General features: G+C 37.9%; 1 protein-coding gene and 1 long non-coding RNA gene across 3 annotated transcripts in view; both read left to right on the forward strand.

The window, feature by feature from the left end:
* Positions 1–23,060, forward strand: part of LOC122516238 (E3 ubiquitin-protein ligase MIB1) — a 493,031-nt gene that overhangs the window by 277,900 nt on the left and 192,071 nt on the right. The window lies entirely within an intron of this gene.
* Positions 5,847–23,060, forward strand: part of LOC122516240 — a 42,493-nt gene continuing 25,279 nt past the window's right edge. Inside the window, exon 1 of the long non-coding RNA XR_006303519.1 lies at positions 5,847–6,247. This is a non-coding gene — a long non-coding RNA (uncharacterized LOC122516240). The remainder of the gene's footprint in view (positions 6,248–23,060) is intronic.

Consider the following 23,060-nt stretch of genomic DNA (forward strand, 5'->3'; position numbering starts at 1 on the left):
ATCTTTCAAGATCACGTTCAAGGTATTTGGATAGATCCAACGTTTGGATCTATCCAGTGTCTTTTCTCAACGACTTTGACCTTTCTAGAAAAGCGAACGAGAAAATCGAGGTTATCGACATTGACCGATACGAAGGAAGAAGAAGTAAGGGATAAGAACGGAATTAGAAAATCTGAGAAAATGGAAAACCCGAAATAGAAAATATTCGTTGATCTATTTCTTTCTTTCTTTCTTTTTATTTTGTTTCTTTTGTAAGAAAAATGATTCGCGTCTAAAACACTTGGACTCTCGAATTCGTCTTCCGACGAGTGCCTACGTTCCTTCCTCGCTTCGACGATATTTTTGTCGTCCTCGTCTTCGTCTTCGTCGTCGTCGTCGCCGTAGTCGTAGTCGTCGTTGTCGTTGTCGTCTTAGTCGACGACGAGAGATCGAGATATAGAAAGAGGAAGAGAGAAGAGGGAGGAAGAGGGAGGGTGCGGGTATCCAAAGTGCTCGGCCTATATCCGGAACAACTTCTTCTTCTTCTTCTTCTTATTCTTCTTTTTATTCTGATTTTTTCTTTACGAATTTTGATTAGATTTTTACGCGATACACATTTCTATTTCACACTCGAAGAAATTTTCCGATTCGATGATTTCTATCCTTTCCTGATATTATCGGAGACAAACGAATACAAATACGACTGCGATTTCGATTATTCGCGAAAACGATCGAAATACTTCGCTAATAAATTTATTTAATTATTTGATAAAGAAAGAGAGAGAGAGAGAGAGACAAAGGAAAGAGAGAGAGAGAGAGAAGAAGAGGGTTTAATATTTGGAGCTTTTAGTTGACCGTTAGACACGTTCCAAACTACTGCGGATAGGATGATTGTCCAAAAATAGATTTTCCAAGATTAGAACTACGGCCGAAATCGTAGCGCTAATTCGAACGATACGCCCGTCACCTTCGACCCTGAACGCTATAACATACCTTAACTGTTATTTAACAAATTTCAACTTCCTACAATTGTGAACTCGTCTAATTAACAAAAAGGAAACTTCGTTAATGCTTCTTCTCGTAATAGGTTGTATCATTAGAAACGTATTTGGACTAATCGAAAGGAAGAGAGATTGATGTATAATAGTTAGGAAACAATGATTGTTAAACGTTCGAAATAGTTTTCGAGAGTAGTATAGGAAAATAACCGCATCGCGTGACGACGATCGTTTTCTGACCAATTTCTCCGATAACCGCGCGCGTAAATTGAATCCTTCTCTCTCTCTCTCTCTCTCTCTCTTTTGCGATATGAGAAAAAAATAGAGGGAAAGATAGAAGAAGAAAAAAATAGTCGTTTCTATTTTCCGCCGCTCAGCAACATCGAACAAGACTACTACTCGTTCGAGATTGGTGCGCGTGCCAAAGTCTCTCGTTTTCGGATTCCAAGAGCCAAGAGAAAATAAGAAATGGATGGATATGAAGTGGATGACGAAAAAAGATGAATAATAAAGAAAAAAAAGAAAGAAAAAATAGAAATATATAACGTCGACGGATGATATTACGGAATAAAGAAGGTGGGAGGGAAAAAGAGGAATGTCAGCTCGGCGTCGGAGTAAACGTGCACGCGTCAAACGTTCGCACGTGTCTGTCTATTGTCGTCTTAGTTCGATGTAATGACAACGAAAAAAGGGGCCCTTTCTTCTCCTCTCCTTGAATTTCTCTCGATCCTTTCCTCGAGAACTTGGGGAGATCGTAGGTCTGATCGAACCGGCGCACCCTTAACGGTCGCACCCCTTTAAGACGTCTCGAGGCCCGCCCTTAAGTCTCCGACACTTGCCGTCTATTCCTTCCCGTCCTTTTTTTTTGCTTTTTTTTCTCTTTTGATTTTCTTACTCTCCATGATCTTTCCGTTTACGATAGCTCATTTTATTTCTATTTCGATCGAAAAATTTCAAGAAATTTCAACAAATGAAAAATAATATATTTACAATAAAATGTAAAAAAAAAGAAGATGTGGAAAGAAAGTGATAGAAAAAAAAAAAAAAAAAAACCGAAGAAACGGGCTGCTGGCGCGGCTTCGTTGTTGTTTCTATAATCACTATTTTGAAATTTACCAACCAACCAACCAACGAATTTTTTTCTTCGAATTTATTCGCCGTTGAAATATAAACGAGGATAAATAATTCGTACGAATATTTCTAGGAAACGAAATATTAGAAGAAAAAGAAAAGAAGATATGTTGTTAAAGTCTATTCTCTTTTCTTTCCTGTCTTGATTCTCTCTGCGTCGCGTCGGACCACACGCTACGCCGTGACTACTTGCTTCCCTTTTTCCCGTAGACGACGACACCAGTTTGGTGCTTCACTGAGACGCGCGACGAAAAGGACGCTACGTACGTGCGTAGTTACGCGTCTCTTCTCTTTCTCTCTCTCTCTCTATCTATCTATCTCTCTCTATTTCCTCCTATCTCTCCCTTTCTCTCTCTCTCTCTCTCTTTCTCTGTGTCTCTCTATCTCTCTATCTCCCAATCTCTTACTCTCTCTCTTTCTCTCGGTACACTGTTCTGGAGTCAGGGGTTGTGGATGTGTTGGAAACGAAAGAGAAACAGAGAGAGGAAGAGACGTTATGAAGGAGAGTGAATAAGAGAAAGACAGAGAGGGGACGATTAGAAAGAGAGAGAAGGAGCGTGCGCACGAGCAAGCGAACGAGAGTGAGTGAGCGAGCGAGTGAGTGTGTGTGATAGCGAGCAAATGAAATAGAAGTGAGAGAGAGAGAAAGAGAGAGAGAGAGAGAGAGTGGCTCGAGATCGGTCTGTCCGACCAGAACGTGAACGTACTACTTGGTGGGCGTCCGGGCCCGCACTGTGCAGCCGACGACGGGCGTCGCGACGCTTCCCCGCCCGCACGAGCTGCGGCTCGAGGGTGGGAGCGGCGCCGGCGCCGCGAACCACCAATCCCACCCCTTCCGATCCCTTTGCCCCTCTACACCTACCTCTCCTCTTTCTTCATCCCTCGCCATCCCTTCTCCATCTCTCGCGTCCCACGCCTGTCACTATGGAAAATATGAATTTGGGTCAGATACCAGCCGCCGTGCCCTAATGAACCTTTAATGTGACCCATTTCTTTTTTCCTTCCTCCTTCCGCATACTCCCTTTTTCTTTCTCTTTCTTTCTTTCTTTCATTCTTTCTTTCTTTCTTCCTTCTTTTCTTTCTTCCCTTCTATCTATCTCTCACCACTGGACCAACCAACCAACCAACCAACCAACCAACCAACCAACCAACCACCCCTTCATCGTCTTCCTTGTAAACCCTCCTCCGCCTTTTTTCCGTTCTCCGTCTCCCTCCCTCTCTCTCTCTCTCCTCCCACTCCCACTTCCTCCCTCCCTCCCTCCCTCCTACCACTCTTCCTCTACTCTCTACTAGTTCGTCCTCGGTCCTCCCTACGCCGCGTACGCCAGCTACGCACGCTTGAAAATTTCTCCCTTTTTTGCAGCACTCGAGAGCAGTCATCCTCGCGTCCCACCTCTGAGCCTTCGAGGGTCGTCGTCACGGACGAGTTTGTTGCCACGAACGATCGGCCGTACCTGTGCCTGCCTGCCTGCCTGCTTGCTTGCCCTCGTTTGCCTGCTTGCTTTCTTGCTTTCTTGCTTATTTGCTTGCTTACTTGCTGGCTTGTTGGCTTGCTGGCTTGCTTGCTTGCTTGCTTCTTAGCTGCCCACCTGTTCTCTTATTACCGTTGCTACTTTTTTCTCCCACATGCGTTTATTTCCTTCATTATTGCCGTTGGTTTTCAATGTTCGTTCTAATATTTGAAAACTTCATTACCCGCTAAATAGTTCGAATCGTTCGACATTTATCCGTGACCAATCGCGAAAATACAGCGAACCGTACAGCGAGTTAAACATCTGGGATCGACGGGAACATTCGTCGTCGAGGGATCGACGATCTAAACGCGAGTGTGAATTATTACGTTCGAGAGAGTAATCATTATTACGATTCGCGTTCTGTGTATTATATATATATATGTTAGATCATCATTTTTTATTTTTATCTTACGTTACTTTATTTTACGTTTCCCTTCTTTTCTTTTTTTTTTCTTTCTTTTTTTTTCTCGGAAAGAATCATTATATCCTTATCACTCTCTTATATTTTTTTTACTTTCGTCGAAAAGTTAGATCCGCGGAGAGTACGCGTTAATCCTTTATTTTTATCTTACTCTTTCTATCTTTCGTTTTTTCTCTCTCTATTTCTTTTCTCTCTTTCTTCCTCCCCTTCCTTTCTCGTTCTCGTTCTCGTCTCCGTTTTCATTCTTTTTCTTCCTTAAAAAAAGAAGAAAAAAAAAACAAAAAAAGAAAAAAAGAAAGAAAGGTTAATCATGAATTTTAAACGATAACGGTGAGCAGCTCTCGACCAAATATTTGACTTAACGCAGAGTATTAAAAATATGAGGGGAGAAGGTAATAAAGACGTAATGAGATTTACTACGTTGGTAGTTTTCTCTCTTCTTAACCTCCCACTCGCAAAACCCCCTGCCACCCCCTCTCCCAATCTCTCTCTCTCTCTCTTTCTCTCTATTTTTTGTTCTCTTTCATCTAACCCCGTGGCTCGTTTCTGTTACTCTTTCGATCCCGAAAGAACGAAAGTTCGAGTTTTAAACTGGAAAGATAAGCAAAATTGTAGAAAGAGATTTGAGAGAGAGGAGAACGAAAAAAGAGAAAAAAAAAAGGGTTCAAATTGTTTCTTCCCGGTTTAATCTAATAATTGCTATACGCATTCGCTCGGAATAATGAAAAGGCGCATCTCCGTATATGAAAATGTGATGGTTAACGATTGTATGGTAATCGAGGTTAGCAAGCTCACGGGTTCGCGCTTGTGCGCGCGCGCGTGCACTACTAATTGAGCTCCAATTAAAAGGCGGAGAAGTGGATGATACGTTCGCGGGAAAAATTCTCTCTCTCTTTCTCATTCTCTCTCTCTCTCTCTTTCTCTTTTCACCGTACCACGAAACTCGGGACCGGACGTCCGTAGTTATCGTATTTTCGTTCGGATGGAAATATAAAGTGCACGCAAGCGAGAGGAAAGGAACCGGATGGTAGAAGCTTCGGGATAGTAGGATGAAGAAAGGTGGAAAGCGATACTCGTTAACGAGTCCATAAATAATTGATTCGGAAACTCGCAAACAAAACCAGCTAGCTACCCACCCCCTATCTATCTATCTCTCTCTCTCTCTCTGTGTTTCTTTCTCGGTTAATGCGGCTTCCAATGTTCTATCTCTCTCTTACTTTCTATCTATCTATCTAGCTATCCATCTTTCATCTTTCTTCCACCCCTTTATCCATCTATCCGGTCGTCCATCCTTCCCACCACTATCTTTTCCCTTCCCTTCCCTTCCCTTCCCTTTTTTCTTTCTTTTACACTTTACGTCTCCGCAGACACGTTCCTCTCTTTTCAAAGCGGGTTATAATATCCATTATCTTCGCGATAAATATTAAACTTCTCTTTTCGTTTTGGTTTCTTCGCGTGAAATTGCTCCGTTCGACGTTCCGGCTCCGGCTCCGGCTCCGGCTCCGGCTGAGGCTCCGGCTCCGTTAATGGCCTTGTCATCGAATCGAAAGCACCATCAAAAAGAAAATACCGCCTTGACGGATTATAATTTATTCCATTCTCACTAATTTCTATTCTTTAACAACGAACACATAGATGGATAGATGATAAACGATCTATGTTAATCGATAAACGATTAAAACTTTTTTTTACATTTTCTGATCGACAAGAATTGCTTTGTTTTGTTTTGTTTTGTTTCTTTCTCTCTCTCTCTCTTTCTATTTTTTGTTTATTTTCTCGCGAGTCAAAAGAGGTAACGAAACATTCTTCGAGTCCGTTGAACTTGAAAATCTAGCTGTGTATTTTGAAGGGAATCGATCGATCACAAACCGTTGAACGAAAACTCTCGGCAAAAGTATAAAGTGACTATCGCGATAATTCGATACTCCCAATTGGTTTTTTTTTCTTCTTTTCTTTTTCCGTTGTCTACTTTTGAACAAACGTATCGTTGACTCGAAAACGTTTTATCGTTAGAAAATAGAAACTGTGTTACGAGGAAACGGATCATATCGATTAAGGGAGTCAAAGAGGTACACGTGAAACAAGCTCGAGCTTAAACTTTATCAACCATCTTGTTGCTGCCAACGTAATAGATACGAATCTGTCAACATACCTTACGGGGAACAACAAATAAACATACGGCACGTACGAGAAACAAAGCTTATGTATGTAAGACGATAAGAATCTTGTTAAAATATTCATCGCTTTTTCTCAAACTTAATATTTGTATTTGATACGGTTTTAACTTCTCCATGCGAATTGTTTATCAAATAAAAAAAATGATCCAATAAATATATTTATTTCTTATTTTTCTTTATTAACTAAGGATAGATTATTTGATGAACGATGATGCATTCAAATTTTGGTCAAACTTTTATACCCGATTATCGCATTTTATTTGCTTGCGAATTAAACGAAAACTATTGCTTCGTAATGCGCTTGAAAATATTTTTCATATTACTTCAAGAAAAATTTGAAAATCATATAAGATTATGTTACCTGTTACGCGCGTATTGAAATGCTGCTATAAACAATTTTTGATTTCTTCGCATTCAAATTTATAATTGATTACTGGATTCAATTTTGAATATGAATTCAAACAAAAATATAATATTTCGCGATACGTTGAAACATTTTGAAATTATATTAAACAAAAGATTAGTACATTGCATTGAATTATATTTTATTATAATTATAATTATATATTATATAATATTTTATATATATTTAAATATATTTTATATATTATATATAATTATAATTATAATTATTATTATACTACGATTCACGAACGTGTTGCACGATATTTTTCATTTCTATCTCTTTTTTTGTTTCCATTGAATCAACTGCAGCACACATATTAAAGTTATGTAAAGAAATTCAGTATAAAAGATGTACGTTAATATCTAAGAAAGTACATCGTAAATAACACAAAATAACTTACCCATCTCTCTCTCTCTCTCTCTCTCTCTCTTTCCTTCTCTCATTCCATTAAATGTAAATTCTCGTTCTCCCCTCTTTTCATTTTAATTATAAATCTATTATCAAAAGATATGTATGTTTTACGAAGAAAAGGGAAGAAAATAATAATCGCGTGACACGTAATCGATATAAATACTTACTTACGTAGGACAGGATGATACCTTAACGATTTGTCATCGAACGTAGGACATTTATTGCACACTCTGGTGTACATTTATTACGCGAATCGAGAGCCAGCGTATCTCTGCAACAACGAGTCTTGCCGAGAGTAATTACGAATCCTCCTATCACCGTTCGCAGCCCGTCCCATTCATTTCGGTCTGCACTACCGGAATGTAAAAGCTTTTCTCTTCGTCTTTCTCATCCTCCTCTTATTCTCTGCCTTTCTTTCTTTCTTTCTTGCTTTCTTTTTTTCTTGCTTCTCTGTTTCTTTTTCCTTTTTCCTTTTTCCCTTTTTTTTTTTAATGCATCCATGAAATATACATCGGTCGTATTGATAATTATGCTCTCTCTCTCTCTCTCTCTCTCTCTCCGATAAGGCGGTTCCTCCTTTTATCATTTCTTTTTCCCTTTTATCATGTTTTTTTTTCTTCTTTTTTTTTCGTATTATACTTTTCCTCCTTTTATTAAAAATAAAAAAAAAAGAATAAAGGAAAACTTACACACAGATTTTAACCCTCCTCTCTCCTTCCACCTCCTTCCCTTTTTTTTCCCAGCCCTTCCTCGGTTTATTTATTTCCCCACTATTATCCATCTTCTTCTTCTTCTTCTTCTTCTTTTTATTTTCAGTTTTACTTCCTCCCCCTCTTTCCAAAGCTCATCCCTTTCCAGTTTATGGTAAAGAGAGAGGAGCTTTCATCCACGCTGCTGACCCGTTTCCTTCCTACTCCAATTACGGACTTTTTAAAAAATCGCGTGAAATATGTAATCGATATTATTCTCGCCTTTTATCCCCTTTATTTTTTTTTATTTCTCTCTCTCTCTCACTCTTTGTGTTTCTTCTAAATTCTCGTTACATTTTAATTGATGTATCGAGGTCAAACAAAATAATCTTGTTTGCACTCATCCTCCATCCTCGTTCTCCTTCTTCCTCTATTTGCCTCCCCCCACTCCCACTCCCACCCCCTCCTCACCAACCCCTTTCTCTGTGTTCTGTATATTTCTATTTATTCGTAGGAATCACTTTCAAGTTGACGATGAGATAACTATCCTTTGTGTCTATTTCGATCAAATAGAACACGCCTCGTTGGTGTCGCGTTATCGAATAATAGATAGTTTGATAGAACCTGTATTCCTTTCAACTATGTATCTCTTTCCTTATCTTATCATCCTTCTTCTTAACTTTCTTTTTCTTCTTTCTACTTTCAACATTCCCTTCGTCCTTCTTTTTCACGCTACTAAAAAGCATACTCTCACTCGTTTTAAATTTAACACCCGTACATCGTGTTCGTTGTCTTGGATAGGAAAAGACATTACTCGAATAGCATTTTCTCGAATAACAGTAACCTTCTTTCGTACTTGGTTTCATTCTCAAACGAGATATATATCTCTCTCTCTCTCTCTCCTCGTCGTAGTTACGTCTATCTTTATCGATGATCTTTTTATTCGATCTCGACGACGACGACGACGACGACGCGTAAATAAAAGAAGAAGAAAAAAAGGAAAAAACCTTCGAACCTTCCAATCTGGTATTTTCTTTTTCTTGTTCTTTTTTATTTCTTTTGAAAGTATCGATCGAAATAAAAAAGAACGTGGAAAACGAGAGATTAACGATTTCGAATGGAGATAGCTATCGACCCTATAAGGGCTGACTGACTGACTGACTGGCTGGCTGGCTGGCTGGATCCTCCTTTGGGTCTCTTATCGTAAAAAAGAAAGAGATGGAAATAGATAGATGGAATGAGGAATGAGTGAAAAGGTCTTTGGAGGTTCGGAAACGAGATCGTGATCGCATTCGTAGTAGGTATGTGGTCTTGGGGCATTTAGTCGGGTTAGCAAAGTCAGTACACGCCCTTAGAAATCAGGTGGGGACGTGTTCCGGGCGGTCCGATAAACGAAGGAGCAGCTTCATAGGTTCACTGGATGAGTGCTTCGCTGACTAGCGTGATTAGCTAAGTGATTGGAACCCCACCTTACTGGTTACGGCCACAACCTTTAACCTTTTCCTAAGACATATTATTCTATGTTCTTACAAATATATCCAAATATCTTTGAAAAGATATAAACACATACGTTCGTACACATACTTACGTGTATATGTCTCTCTCTCTCTCTCTGTGATATTATTAACATGGAATTAAGATCGATGATAATGTATGTTTTCCAATGAAATTTTGATTATTATAATATAATCAAATTATTTTTCATTGGGTTTTGAAATGACGAGATGAAAAGATTTGGAAAATTAGTACACTAATTGAAAATATGATAGTTAGATGATGGAACGGTTAAATGAAATGAAATATTCGAACGATTTTATTTTTATAATGACAAATTAATTGAATAAATATAATGGAATTAAATATTTTTTTTCAGGGGATTTATTAATATTTTTCTTGTTGTATTATATTATTATTTTTGTGATTTATTTCTACTTTCTAAACGTTACCGTTTATTTGTTTTATTTGTTTCCCAAGATAGTGCAGTCTACCATTACAGAAAACATTTATTTGAACTAACGAGACCAAAAATTCATTTCGATCGATTTTAATCTAAAAATACATTTTGTTCGTAGATAACATCGTCGTCTTATAGACATTTGATCACAATTTATACTTGTAATGAAACGTCGAAATTTGTCCGTGTCCTTGAATAATTAATTAGATCTCTTCGGCACGTTGAAATATATTTTTACCGTATGTGGATTTATCGTTAGAAGATAATCCGATATAATCGAGAGCTTTAAACGTTATTAGATTGCATCGACGGGATAAGGTGCCCATCGAACGTACTATAATACTATACTATACTATATCTATCGGTGACGAACGGTTAGCAAAATGCTGGAAATATTTCACTCTCGATAATTAATCATTGTTGTTTTCCAATCTGATTAATAAAAAGATACTTTTATTTTCTTTAGATAAAAAGTAAAACATCAATCCAAGTAAAAATCATTTTACTACTCTTTCAAAAATAAACACTCTGTATATGCGTGTATGCATCGCGAACTTTAATTCGATATAAATTATTAAATAATTTTGTTGGATTATTTAATTATACAATGAAATTATTATTTTTATCCCTTTTATTTTTAATCTGCAAATTAATAATCGATATATTTAATTAACTCTTAATGGGTTGAAATCGTTTTTCTTTTTTCTTTTTTTTTAATTAACGTGGATTTGTACTAAAAGAAATAAAAACTAGAATAGGAAACATTGTTTTTTTTTTTTCTTTATTTTTTAAAAGAATTCATTTCAACAATCGTAAAATAAGAATTACTTTCCGATGTTTCAAAAGAGTGGTACGCTATTTTTAATCGAAGTGAACTTTTAAATCAAAAATAAATGAAACAAAAAACTACGAGTTACTCTTTCGTCTATTTTTAGAAGAAGAAAATTCATATTTATTTACTAACGTGAATTTCTTCTTCTAAAAAAAAAAAAAAAGACTTCGAATAAAAATGAGAATACTTGTCTCTATTTTTAGAGTATGCGTGGAGAGAAGTAATGGGGGAGGGAGGGGGGAGGAGAGGATAAGTTAGCGCGTTATTTTCAGTCGACGTAAATTCGTTTAATGTCGAAAAAGAAAAAGAACAGAAGAAGAGAAAAAAAAAAACATACGAATAAAAAAGGGGGTAGGTAACAAACGCGACGATTACTATTGCAGCGACAGAACGAACCTTTAGGAATCCAATTATCGTTTATCGAAGAAGAATAATCCTCCGTTATTACGAGGTCGTCGTCGTCCTTCGATCTGTCCATTCATCGTCGTGTTGTACACAGGTACATCCCCTTTAGAGTATCACGTTACGAGCCCCCTCCCCCTTAGCCCTTACCACCCCCACCCCTCCCGCCCCGTTACCGCGTTGAGTCGGCGCGGAACTCAATAGTCACCCCCCGGTGCAACGTCGTCCGGCACTTTTCCGTTGGCCGATAATGTTGCGAATAAACTTGCCCCTTGTCACCCGTCATGGAATTGGATCACGCCAACCAAGGGAAGGATAGAGAGAGAGAGAGTGAGCAAGCAAGCAAGCATGTGTATGATTTAGTGCGTGTGGTGTGTGTGTGTGTGTGTGTCTGTGTGAAAGAGAAAAAGAGAAGGAAAGAGGGAGATGAGAACGCGTAGAACTCGACTTTTTAAGTGCCATTCAAATCGTGACTGGCCATTTAAAAGGTCATCGATATAGAAAATAAAAAAAGAAAAATAAAAAAAACGAAAAAGGAAAAAATCGATACTTTTCTGTAACTTCTATTACGATTCCTCCCCTGCACGGTGGTCCGTATCCTTCATCTTTGATTTGATTCGTTCCTTTGAATAAGTTTCGTCGGTTTCTTTTGTTCGTGAGAAAATTCATTTCTTTTTATTTTTCTTTTTTTTTATAAAATTTCAAAATTTATTATTATATTTTGTGAAAGTAATTTTCTAACGAATGCGAGGAGTTGTGTGCGAGTGAAAATAAATTTATTAGCAATTCCGATGACGGGGAAAGTTGAAAAGTGTATTAGCTTCTTTTTCGAGAATTTTTTGTCTAAATTTAATTATTAGCAACATAGAAAACATGGGATGTGACAATTCTTGATGGGATATAAATGATAAAATAAGATAATGGAGGGTTGAAAAATACATTAGTTTTACAACCAGTTTGCACTGATATTATTAATATCAACATAGAAAACATAAAGTGTGACAACCCAGAGAGAAGGATAGGAATAATGGTAAAATTATATGGTGAAGGGTTGAAAAATACATTACTTCTAAATCCAATTTTCATATATATCATTTATAATAACAACAAAAATAAAAATAGCGAGATAATATAACATAGAGTTGAAAAACAGTAACTTCCTTACAACCAATTATCATTGATATTATTAACGTAGAAAAAAAAACACAACATAATGAACCTATAAAATAAATAAAAACGGAGGTTAAAAAAATGATCTTACTGTCAAATCAAATTTTCAATGATGTCATTAAAACTCGAACCGAGCGTATGGAAAAAAGAAAAATAATAGGGTGACAATTCTAAAAATAACAAAAAGAAGAAAAAGAAAAGAAAAGAAATAAAATAAAAAGAGAAAAAAAAGACAGACAGAGAGACAGACGGGGAATATAGATAAAGGAAAGAGAAAGGTTAAAGTTAGATGGTAGGGAGTTGAAAGATACGGTTAATAAAGGGAGAGCCCTTAGTGGCTCGGCTCGGAGGGTGCTGCCTGCTTGCCTGGCTGCCTGGCTGTGGTCTAATATCAACGCAAATGCGACTGTTTTGTATGCTAATTGACTCATATACATACATATGCTACTCGGGTCGCATCGCTAGCCCACTAAATAGATAGACTGGATGTCGTTGGAGGAAGAGGAAGAGGAAGAGGAAGAGGAGGAAGAAGAGGGGGAGAAGGGGCAAGAGGAGTTAGCGTGGTGTGCTTGGTAGTTGGTTGCGTTGGTAGTACTTGGACCACGCGAAACATGATCTGAGGGATCCAGGAACGAGAAGGCAAGCAGGCAGCCAAGCCATTTGTGTCGGACCGCTTGTAAGCTTCGGTGTCAAGCTCGTCTTCGTGTTTTCGTCAACCTGCTCGACCTGTTTCTACATTACTCTCTCTCTCTCTCTCTTACAATCTCTCAAGTTAGAACAAACGGCGCGTCATCTTTCTCTCATCCTCATCCTTGTCCTCTAACTACTTACTAATCGTTTATCCTTCCTGTTCAAAGGGTACAATTACCGAGACCTCTTGTCGCGTGTATTATCTCAACACTTCGAGAATGAATTCAACACATTTTCCCTTCATGCTTTATAATATTGTTTTAACATTATAACTGTAAGATATATTTTTTGCTTAGCCCCCAACAATTTTACCATTATTACTATGCGTTGGAAACATCACTTGCGTAAAATCTATTATACGTGAAAAATTCGTTCTAGGTAATGGAAAATTTCAAATTAGTTTTTCTTTTTTCTTTTTTCTTCTTTTTTTCCCCTTTTTTTTTTTTAATTAAATCTACTCTTGTTTTTACTTATTTTTTTTTTTTTCGTTTAGATGATCTTTTGCTACTGCACTTGAATGAATGCACGTTGAACGAGTTAAAGTGGCTCTTTCTCTTTCTCGTTTTCTTTATATCGTTCTCTCTTCTTCTTCATTGTGTGTTTAGGCGGGGCGACGAAAACTCGTGAGCGAGGGAAACGAGCGTGTCAGCACGAACTCGCCTCATTTTACATCCCAATAAACCGGTATTAGCTGGCGCAATAAATACTCCTCGTGGATTGTTTGCACCGATAAGAGCCTCATTCGTCTCCCGATTAAAGCCGACGTTGCGGCCTTTACCCCTTCTCTCTTAAAACACCCCCCCTCCTTTTTTTCCCTCCCGACAGCCAGCCCTCCTGTCTTTCTCTTTCACACGTATCTGTACACTTATGCACGTTTGTTATAAAATTTGTCGAAAAAATATTGCAATCATGATCGTTGATGCAAAATCTAACCTGTTAGTGGATTAAGTGGATGAAACGGAATAAAAATGAATGAAAGTTCTTTGTTTGATTTAAAACTCTCATCGACTAAGGTTAAATGAGTATTTAACAAACGTCTTCTCTTTAATCTTCTTGAAATACTTGAGGTTTCTAGAGCGAGAATAGGACTTTCGTAAACAACGCTTTCGCGATCTATGAGATCGCTACTTCTTCGAACAATGAGAAAACACGCTTGGACGAGTTCCAAAGACGTTGATTGACTCAAAGGAATCCCAGGCTTTAATTTATGGAGTGCTTCCTGGCTGATCGAAGTTAAGCTTAGAGTAGTAGAGAAAGTAAACGTCCTTTTGTTTAGAACAGAACGATGATTAGGAGAATGGTTTTTTTTCCCTTTTTATCTACGCACACATTGTGTTCTATTTCATTGATATATATATATATAAAAGAAAAGAAATACTGTTAATTAAAATTTAAATCGGTTCTATTTGTCGTTTTTAAAAACAAATAGGTATATCTAGTATACCTGAGTTTTATTGTTTTAAATATCTTTTTTTTTTTCTTTTCAGAAACTATCTTTCTATGCTACAATTGAACTTTACGAAACAACAATCTGTTATCTGCAAACAAATAAATAATGTCTTTATGTTTTATAATAAAAAAAAACAATAAAATAAAATAAAAAGATTATTCTCTATCAACTACCGTTCGATAGTTTCGTATTAAAAAAACAACAAAAAATCCTAAGCTACATGAAAATACCAGGATTGGATGTTTCCAAATTTCAAACAACCTAGGAATCGATATATAACCTCTGATCTTTTTCCATGAAGACAAAAATATAAATAAAAATAGCACGAACGATGATGAATCTTCGTAGAGTTGTTCTGAAAGGGAGGAAATATCGTGGTTGCGTTTGCAAAGACGGACGGCTAGGCACTGTCAGCTCGATCCCTTCGAACCCCTGGCCGACGCCTATCCAGCGATGCGCATGCGTCCTTGTTTCTACTATCCCTCTACCCACCCACCCCCTCCCCCTGCCCCTAGCCGCCCCTTTCTCCCGCACATTCTGGTTCCTCCCAGAAAGCCTGAAACGCACCTCGTGTGTCCCTGAACGCTTTGAGCTCGCCGCAAACGTAAACCCATCCTTTACTTCCCCTTCACCCCTCTCATCCCCTTTCCCCTTAGCAGGGAGCACCACCGTCTCGACCACTACCAACGTTACTCTTCCCCTTCTACTCTTCATCCTCCTCCTTCCAGGACTCCTTCTTCTTCTTCTCTTCCTCTTCCTATTCCTCCTTCTCGTGCACGCTGCAAAACCGACGGACGGATTCGTTTTGTCACCCCGAGCAGCAAGACCAAACTAACCCTTCTATCTCTCTCCCTCCCTTCTCGTATTTTCATTAAGCCAGTGCTGCCTCTTCAGAACGCGAACCCTTTTCCCTTCTACCTAACCCCCGAACAGGGTCGTTGATCTCGTTTCGTCACGTAGAGGAGAACCCACTGAAAACAGTTATTTCGTCCGATTCCTTCTACCCGCGTTTCTCAACTTCCTCCTTTGCTTTCTACTCAAACATTCAAGTTGGAAAAAGATAGATAGAGGGGAAAGATTTAACTTGTTGGATAGCAAAAGACAAAGAGAACAATAACGTGTCTTTATTACTCTCCCTTTTTATGGGTTTTTTCATTGTTTTTTCTTTTTTTCTACGAAATATTCTCACACGCCTAACCCACTTTTTCAAAAGAGTCATCAATGTGTGTACAAACTGTTGTGTAACCATCGGTTGCTTCACTTTAATCATCTGACGGGAACTAATTTTTTTTCCGAGTCGCAGGACCGTCGACGGAGAGAAGAACAATCGTCAAATTTTTTCTATTTATTGAAAGGTGTTTTACTTTTCGTTCTCCTCCATTTGTTTTTTTTTTATCTAACAATGAAAATATAAAAAGGGGAATTAGTTTGATGATTTATCTTGAAAACTTATCGACAAATGTCTTAAAGGATTGAAAGTTGGATTCAACAAAAAAATCGGTCAGAGTCAACAATCGTTTTCTACAAACCTCAATTATAGAAATAGAAAGAGAGAGAGAGAGAGAAAGAAAGTGATAGAAGAAAGTTTGATATGAGTTCTATTTGAAAGATACTTTTCGAGGATGGATACGTTGAAAGTTTCCATGGTTGCACTTACCGAAATCTGTTTCTTTGAGGGGAAAAAAAAAAAAAAAAAAAGAAAAAGGAAACCGAGTGAATCGAGAACGTTACTAATGGTTTATTTTTCTTAAGAAAAAAAAAAAAAAAAAAAAGAAAAACTTTGAGAGGGTTACAGTAAGTGGGAAATCGATCGATGATAATTCTCTCGTCAAATTCTTCGATAATTGAATCCTCCCCCTCTCCCCATCTACACCGCATTCACCCTACACCCATCCGAATTTGTTTGTTCCCGATTTTTTGGTCTATCTCTTTTTAATTTTTTGTTCGTTTGTTTTTCCCCCTTCTTTCTACTTTTTCGTATTTTTATTTAATTTTGTTCATCTTGTAGATGTAACCGTAGGTAGGTAGGGGTGGGAGGGGTTCGATTGAAAGCCGACGTTCGCAGATAACACGCATCGTATTTACAGTTCACAGCACGTTATTCGCTCGCTCATTAGCAATTATCCTTGATTTGGGTTGGTTCCAAAGCCGCGCCTGCGACACGTTCGCTTCGTGTCCGAGCCAGTAAACAGATTAATTGCATCTCCTGTCAAAGGTCGGCGGACCGCGTGCACCGGGAAAGTCGACCCTTTCGTTGCGCGCTTGTGAGAGATCGAAAATGTCACAAATGCGGGCTGTGTCCTTCTCGATACGTCGATTTCCATCTCTCTCGCTCATCCTAAAATATAGACGGACACGCAAAGAGCGAGAGAGAGAGAGAGAGAGAGAAGAAAAAGTTGTCAGCAGACGAGAGTAGACGGAGATGTGGTTGGCCGTACATCGACTATCGAAACGATTGCTTCCACTCGAATTTTCCCTTCAAAACAGACAAAGAACAACAAAGAAGGAGTGGGGATGGGTTGGAGCTGGAGGGGGGCGGGGTTAGAGTGTTTTTTTTACTACACGGAAGACAGTTATTGGTATGTTTTTAGGAGTGTGTCGATGAACACGTCGATCGGATGTTCATTTTGCCAACCCTCTAGGTAGAAATAAGAGAGAAAAAGAAAAAAGAAATAGGAAGAAAGATGGGGAGACGGAGTGAGCGAATGAGAGAGAGAGAGAGAGAGAGAGAGAGAGGGTTAAAGTGTAGGAAAAGTAGAAGAGAGAAGAGAAGGGAATAACATAAAAATGTTGGCGACACTCCAAAGAGCTTGCCAACTCTCAAACGACTACTAAATCAAAATACCTAGCCTCGGCATAGCTGCGGAGCTAAATTTTCTCTTCCAAATCCTTTTATCGCAAAACCTGTTTCCGTGGAAAAATGTAAATCTCTCTTTCTCTCTCTATCTTTATTTCTTGCTTTCTTTCTTTCTTTCTTTCTTCGTTCTTTCTTTCCTTCTTCTTCTTCTTTTTTTTCGTCCAGCTTCACGTACTCGCCTTTGTCAGGGTTGCCGGTGATGTCTTCTCTCCCCTTAACGACACCCACGACGAAGCTGTCGCGTTACGGCCCTGTTATACTCTCCCTTCCTCTCTGCTATCCTCTTCTCTCCTTTTTGCTCGGGAACATTATGCGGATGCTTAAATTCCGTCTCGAAGAGAGGAACTCGAACAACTTAGAAGTCTGCTGCCTTCCGTGTTTCTCAAAGCTTTCTCTCTCTCTCTCTCTCTCTTTCTTTCTTTCTCGCTATCTATCCCCCTCCCCTCCCCTCCCCACCACTCCCATCCCATCCCTTTTTCCATCGCACCCCATCTTCCATTTCTTTTTCTATTTCTCACGATTTTAATATTTTCTTCGGTTCTTTTCGTCGATCGATCCATACTAAAATAAAAGGATCCCGTAACTTTGAATTACGTTACCCGTAATAAGCCCAAGCCGTCTGTTATAAGACACCACACCGGTCTCTACGATATCGAAGAAATGGATTTTGCGGTTTGCAAACTACTCCTACTGTTATTACTGTTACTGCTACCGCTCTTCTACTGTTACTGCTGTTGCTGGATTAAATGAAGGAACGTTGCAATTCAAATGATTTCGGGTGTTTCATCTATAAACATAACCGAAACTTTCCATTCACTGTATCTTGCCTTACTTACGAGATATTTTAATCCCTATTTCTTTCCTTTTCTCTTTTCTCTTTTATAAATAATATTATTATTTCATTGTTAAAAATAATTAAACCGCGATTATTGATTTTTTCAAAATTTTCCAAACAATTTAATGCATATAACCACTGTGTATGATTATTCGAAAATTTGTAATCGATTTTAAAAGAAACAATTACGAAATATACAAATATCGACAGGTACTTTTTCGGAAAATCCGATAGACGAAAAGAAACCAACCAATCGTTTCAACAACAAACTCCATTGTTTGTTCCGATTGTTTGAAACCGATGTTTCTGATAACACGAAAACAAATGTTAGATCAAATTGGTGTCTTATTTTATTCTCTCTCTCTCTTTCTTTTCTCTGTTTTCTTTTCTTTTTTTTTTTTAAACATAGAATCATTCCCCGTTCAGTCATAGGAACGATTTCCACCCTCTGTATATTTGTATCACAGAAACACACTGAAGATGTTACGGTAATGTGAGAGATAAGTAAAGGGTCAGATAGAAACATCAAGAAGGGAGAAACGATCGTTTGTCCGAAAAGATGAAAGACCTAGGAGAATTTTCAAGTGGATTCTACCCTAAAGACATAGAGAAACGTAACAAAACAAAAATAGGAAGTTAGTGAGTGAGTGAGTGAGTGAGAAAGAGGGAAAGGAGATGAAGTGGGATGGAGAATAGTTCGAAAAAGAAATCACGTGCACGCGTAATGGTACGTCAAGGAGAAAAGAGAGTATATACACATACATATATATGCGCGCGTGTGTGTGTGTATGTGAAAGTGAGAAAGATAAAGAAAAAGAGAAAGAAAAGTCGTCTTCTTTAGAATTCAGAGCGCACGACTGTTATGAGACGACGTACCAAGGAGAAGGTTTGGACGAGGTAAGCGAAAGACAACGGGTAAAACGAAATAAGAAAAAGAAAATAAAAGAGGAAAAAACCATAGACGGGGGAAGTAAGCGTGGGGGTAGTAGAGGGGGGGGGATTAGACTTTTACGAGCCGACAATACGAAGAAAGCTCTTGGAAATAGCTCGCGAAACTCAACTCAGTTCGAGCTCAGTCTTCTTCCTCTCGCGAGTAGAAACTCGTATCGGTAGCCATTAACGAGACCCTCATTGCCCTCTTCGTACCCTTCTACCACATATGTATCTCTCTATACTATATCTGTCTGTGTGTACGTGCGTAGGTGCGTGTGTAGTAGAGTAGAGGGGATGAGGAATCTTTTTACTCTTTCAAGAAGAAAAAAACAAAACACACATACTTAGACTTTCTTCTTTCTCTTTCTCTTTCTCTTTCTGAGTAGGTTCACTCGACCGATCGTAAATCCACGTCGTACCGTGTCCTTCCGTATTCCTCCCTTAACCTCCCTTTAGACTCTTCTCTTCTAAGAACAAACAAGAAGAATCTTCTACGTTAGACGTAACCCCATGGACCGTGCCAGACAAAGATACTTCCAGAAAATGGACCAAGGGGTTGAAAGTACTTTTATTGGACCTAAAATTCTATTTTCGTCTTTTACTTTTTCCGGTTTTTGTATGTGTGTTTCTTGGTACTTTTATATTAATTTTTTAGATCTTTTTTTTCTTTCTATTTATTCGTACGGATTTATTCGTAGAAAATAATTATCGTATGCTTTTTGAAAATGAATCAATCGGTTTTAAATACTTTTTATCGGTGAAAGTAATTTAATTTCTTAGTTCTTTTTATTTTTATTTATTCTCCTTTTTTTTTTATTTTCATTCGCGCGGAATTATTTATAACCAAACGGATTTTTTTTCGAAAGATACGTTAATTTGCCATTTATAATATAATCCATTTTATTTTTCAATTTAATTTATATATTCTTAATAACGTACGAAACGCGTAAGGTAGAATCAAGAAAAAATAGTTGGGTTAAAAAAATATAAATTTTCTCTCTCAGTCGCATAAATCTTTTTGAAATTTTGTCTTCTCGTATTCACTTTCCTTACATTCATACTTTTCTCGCTTTTCAATAAGTAAGAACGAAAAGAGAGAACGAGATGAGAAGTAAGAGTAAGAGTAGAAGAAGAAGAAGGGGTAGGAAGGGGGAGGAAAGGGGGGGGAATAGGTAGATAGGAGGGTATATATATATAAGAAGAAATAAAAAATTCATTTCCATCTAACATCCTCGTGTCCCAGATCCTATCTCTCTTTCATGCACATACGTCCGATGCGTTAAGTATACGACCAATGAGATCTTTCCCTCTCGTGCTACCATAAAAAAGAAAAGAAAAGAAAAGAAAAGAAAAGAAGAGAAAAGAGAAGAGAAGAAAAGAAAAGGAAAAAAGAATCGATATCTCGAGTAGTTGTCTCGTGCGATACTCGATTTAGTCGTCGTAGTCGTAGTCGTAGTCATCGTTATCATAGTCGTCGTTGGTTAAGTAAAACGAAGAGAGTAGCATAGTTTGAGATCGGCCGATGGCGTACCGTGAAATGCAAATTCGCGAAATGCGGAAAGTTCCACTCGTTGGTAAAGAGTGACTGAGTGAGAGAGAGAGAGAGAGAGAGAGAGTCCAAGTAGGTACAATAGCAAAGAGAGAGAGAGAGAGAGAGAGTGGGGGGAGGAGAACGTGGGGTAAAATGGAAGAAAGGAAGGAAGGAAGGAAGGAAGGAAGAAGCAAGCAGAGCTTGCAGAGCTTGCGGAGCCGAAAGGTAAAGAGGAACGCGGGCTAGGTCGATGAATTTTTAATAAATTATTCATTAGAAGGAGGAAGCTCGCGTTCGCGCAAGTTTCCCTTTTCCTTACCTCTCTTCGTACTTCTTCTTTTTTTTTTGTATTTTTGAAAATAAACGGGAAGAAGGAAGGAAGGAAGGAAGGAGTGAGTGAACGAACGAACGAACGAACGAACCGATCGACCGAGAGGCCATTAATCGGATATACAGAGATGTAAGAAGCGTGGCTCCTTATCGTCGACGATGGGAAATGGATATAGATATAGAAGGTTGAAGCTTTTTCACCAATGATCCGACGAAAAAAAAAAAAAACATTTGGATAGAGGGGGAGAGATAGTCTATGGAAAGTAGAGGGAGTTAGAGAAGGAAAGGAAAAAAAGTGTAAAAGAGATGGAGAGTAAGTGAAATATAGACAAAAATAATAAGTGGAAGAGAAAATGGGGGAAAAGAGAGAGGGATCTAGTAAATTAAATATATCTATATATATATAGAGAGAGTGAGAGAGAGAGGGAGAGAAAGCAAGTAAATTAAATATATAGAGAGTGAATAAATGAAAGAGAAAGAAAGAGAGAGAGAGAAGAGCAAGTAAGTGAAGTAGAGAAAGAGAGAAAGCAAATAAATGAAATAGAGAATAAAAAAGATAGAATAGCGAGTGTGTTAGAGGAAAAAAGGGGAAAATAAATAGTAAAATAAAGAGAAGTATTCTTATAAGATGGTAAATGAAAAAAAAAAAAAAATAAAAGCAAGTTTAAGTGAAAGAGAGAAGAAACGATAACGCGTTCTCGATGGGAAAACTGGAGGGGTTACACCACAAGAATATACATTTCGGACATTCATTCTGGTTCGCCCTTTCTAAGCTATCTCGACGGATTCTATTCATGCACGATGATTAATTAATCGTAGTACTCGATTGAAAAATGACCCGGTCGATATCGCCATTGCATTGTTTAGCCTATGTGTTCGTTTGAAATAGAAAGTTAAGGGTCCGGGGCTTTTGAGAGGGTTGCCAGAGAAAAAGGGATTTTGATACTTTGAGATTTTTATTTTATCTCCATTTTTCTTAATCGTCTAGAATCGATGATTAATAATCAACGATTTCTTTTTTTTAATATGCCTTTATCGTGCCTTCGTGTTTTTTTTATTTCCTCTTTTTTTTTTTTTGTCATATTTGATAAGTCTGAAAGAAAATTGTAGTTTTATTGTTTCTATTGAACTGTTTTCTCTTTCTCGATTTGCCGTTAGTGTAGCCGAGTACTTAAGTGCATAATGGATTATATATATATATATATATATATGTAAGTAAGTACGGTAAGTAAACGAGGGAATGAAATTTACGTGTAGTTATACGGAAGAATAACGTCGTAAGTTATAACCGTTCGCGCGGTTTTCCAATCGGTTCGCGAGATCACGTTAAACTCCGTAATTTATACTCCGCGCGAAGATAAATGCACAGTCATCGGCAATATCTGGATCTTTACACTCGCTAATATTTTCCTTTCGCATTTATCAACATCCAACTCGAATATATGGTTTCCAACTATAGATAAAAAAAAAAAAAAGAAATAATAAAAGCGAGAAATAGAGAGAGAGAGAGAGAGGTGTTCAAGTAAAAAAAAGAAAACAAAACAAGGCCCTCTCTTCGAATGAAAATTATTCAAATAATAATCCAAATAGAAAACACACAATACAAATCGAAAAAGAAGAAGAAACAACGAAAACAAAAATGATAAAAATAAAAAAGAAAGAAAGAAAGATAGAAAGAACAAAAAATGGTAAAGTTTGATTCGAAAAGAAGACGAAAGCGGAAGCTTACCAACGTATAGTCCGAGGCCATTCATCAGCGTGAAATATTTTATTAAACAACCTGCCGCATCCCTTTTCGTTCCAACAGCCGGCATACAAATTCGAAGAGCAGCATGCGCCGGCCTCGATTCATCACGACTTTAACGTCCGGCTGGCTGGTTGCTTGGTTGGTTGGTTGCTTGCTTCACTGGCCGGCCTTGCTTACTTGCTTGCCTGCTTGCTTGCCTCCCTGCCTCTGGACCACCGAAAACTTTGTATCCCATGATGCAACTTCCCCATGGTTCCCCCCTTCAACATTCTACGATCCATCTTCCGTCCTGAACCGTTACACTGCCTCTACCTTCCAACTACCTTCACCTCTACCCCTTGATACCTACAACTACATCTAGACGTACACCTATACCAATACCAATAACCATAACTGTACTTTTACTTCTAGGTTACATACATTTTTACTCGTACATTTCTACTTATATCTGTTACTACGACGTTTATATATATCCATACTACTTTATCTATACGTGCAATTACATATATACACATTTATTCGTACCTATATCTACATTTACATGTACATCTTTATACCTTACATATATATGTATAGGTATACACCTTTACTTATACTTGCACA

This window comes from Polistes fuscatus, unplaced genomic scaffold (genome assembly GCF_010416935.1).
Source record: "Polistes fuscatus isolate 324 unplaced genomic scaffold, CU_Pfus_HIC Scaffold2, whole genome shotgun sequence".
In the NCBI taxonomy this organism is placed as follows: domain Eukaryota; kingdom Metazoa; phylum Arthropoda; class Insecta; order Hymenoptera; family Vespidae; genus Polistes; species Polistes fuscatus.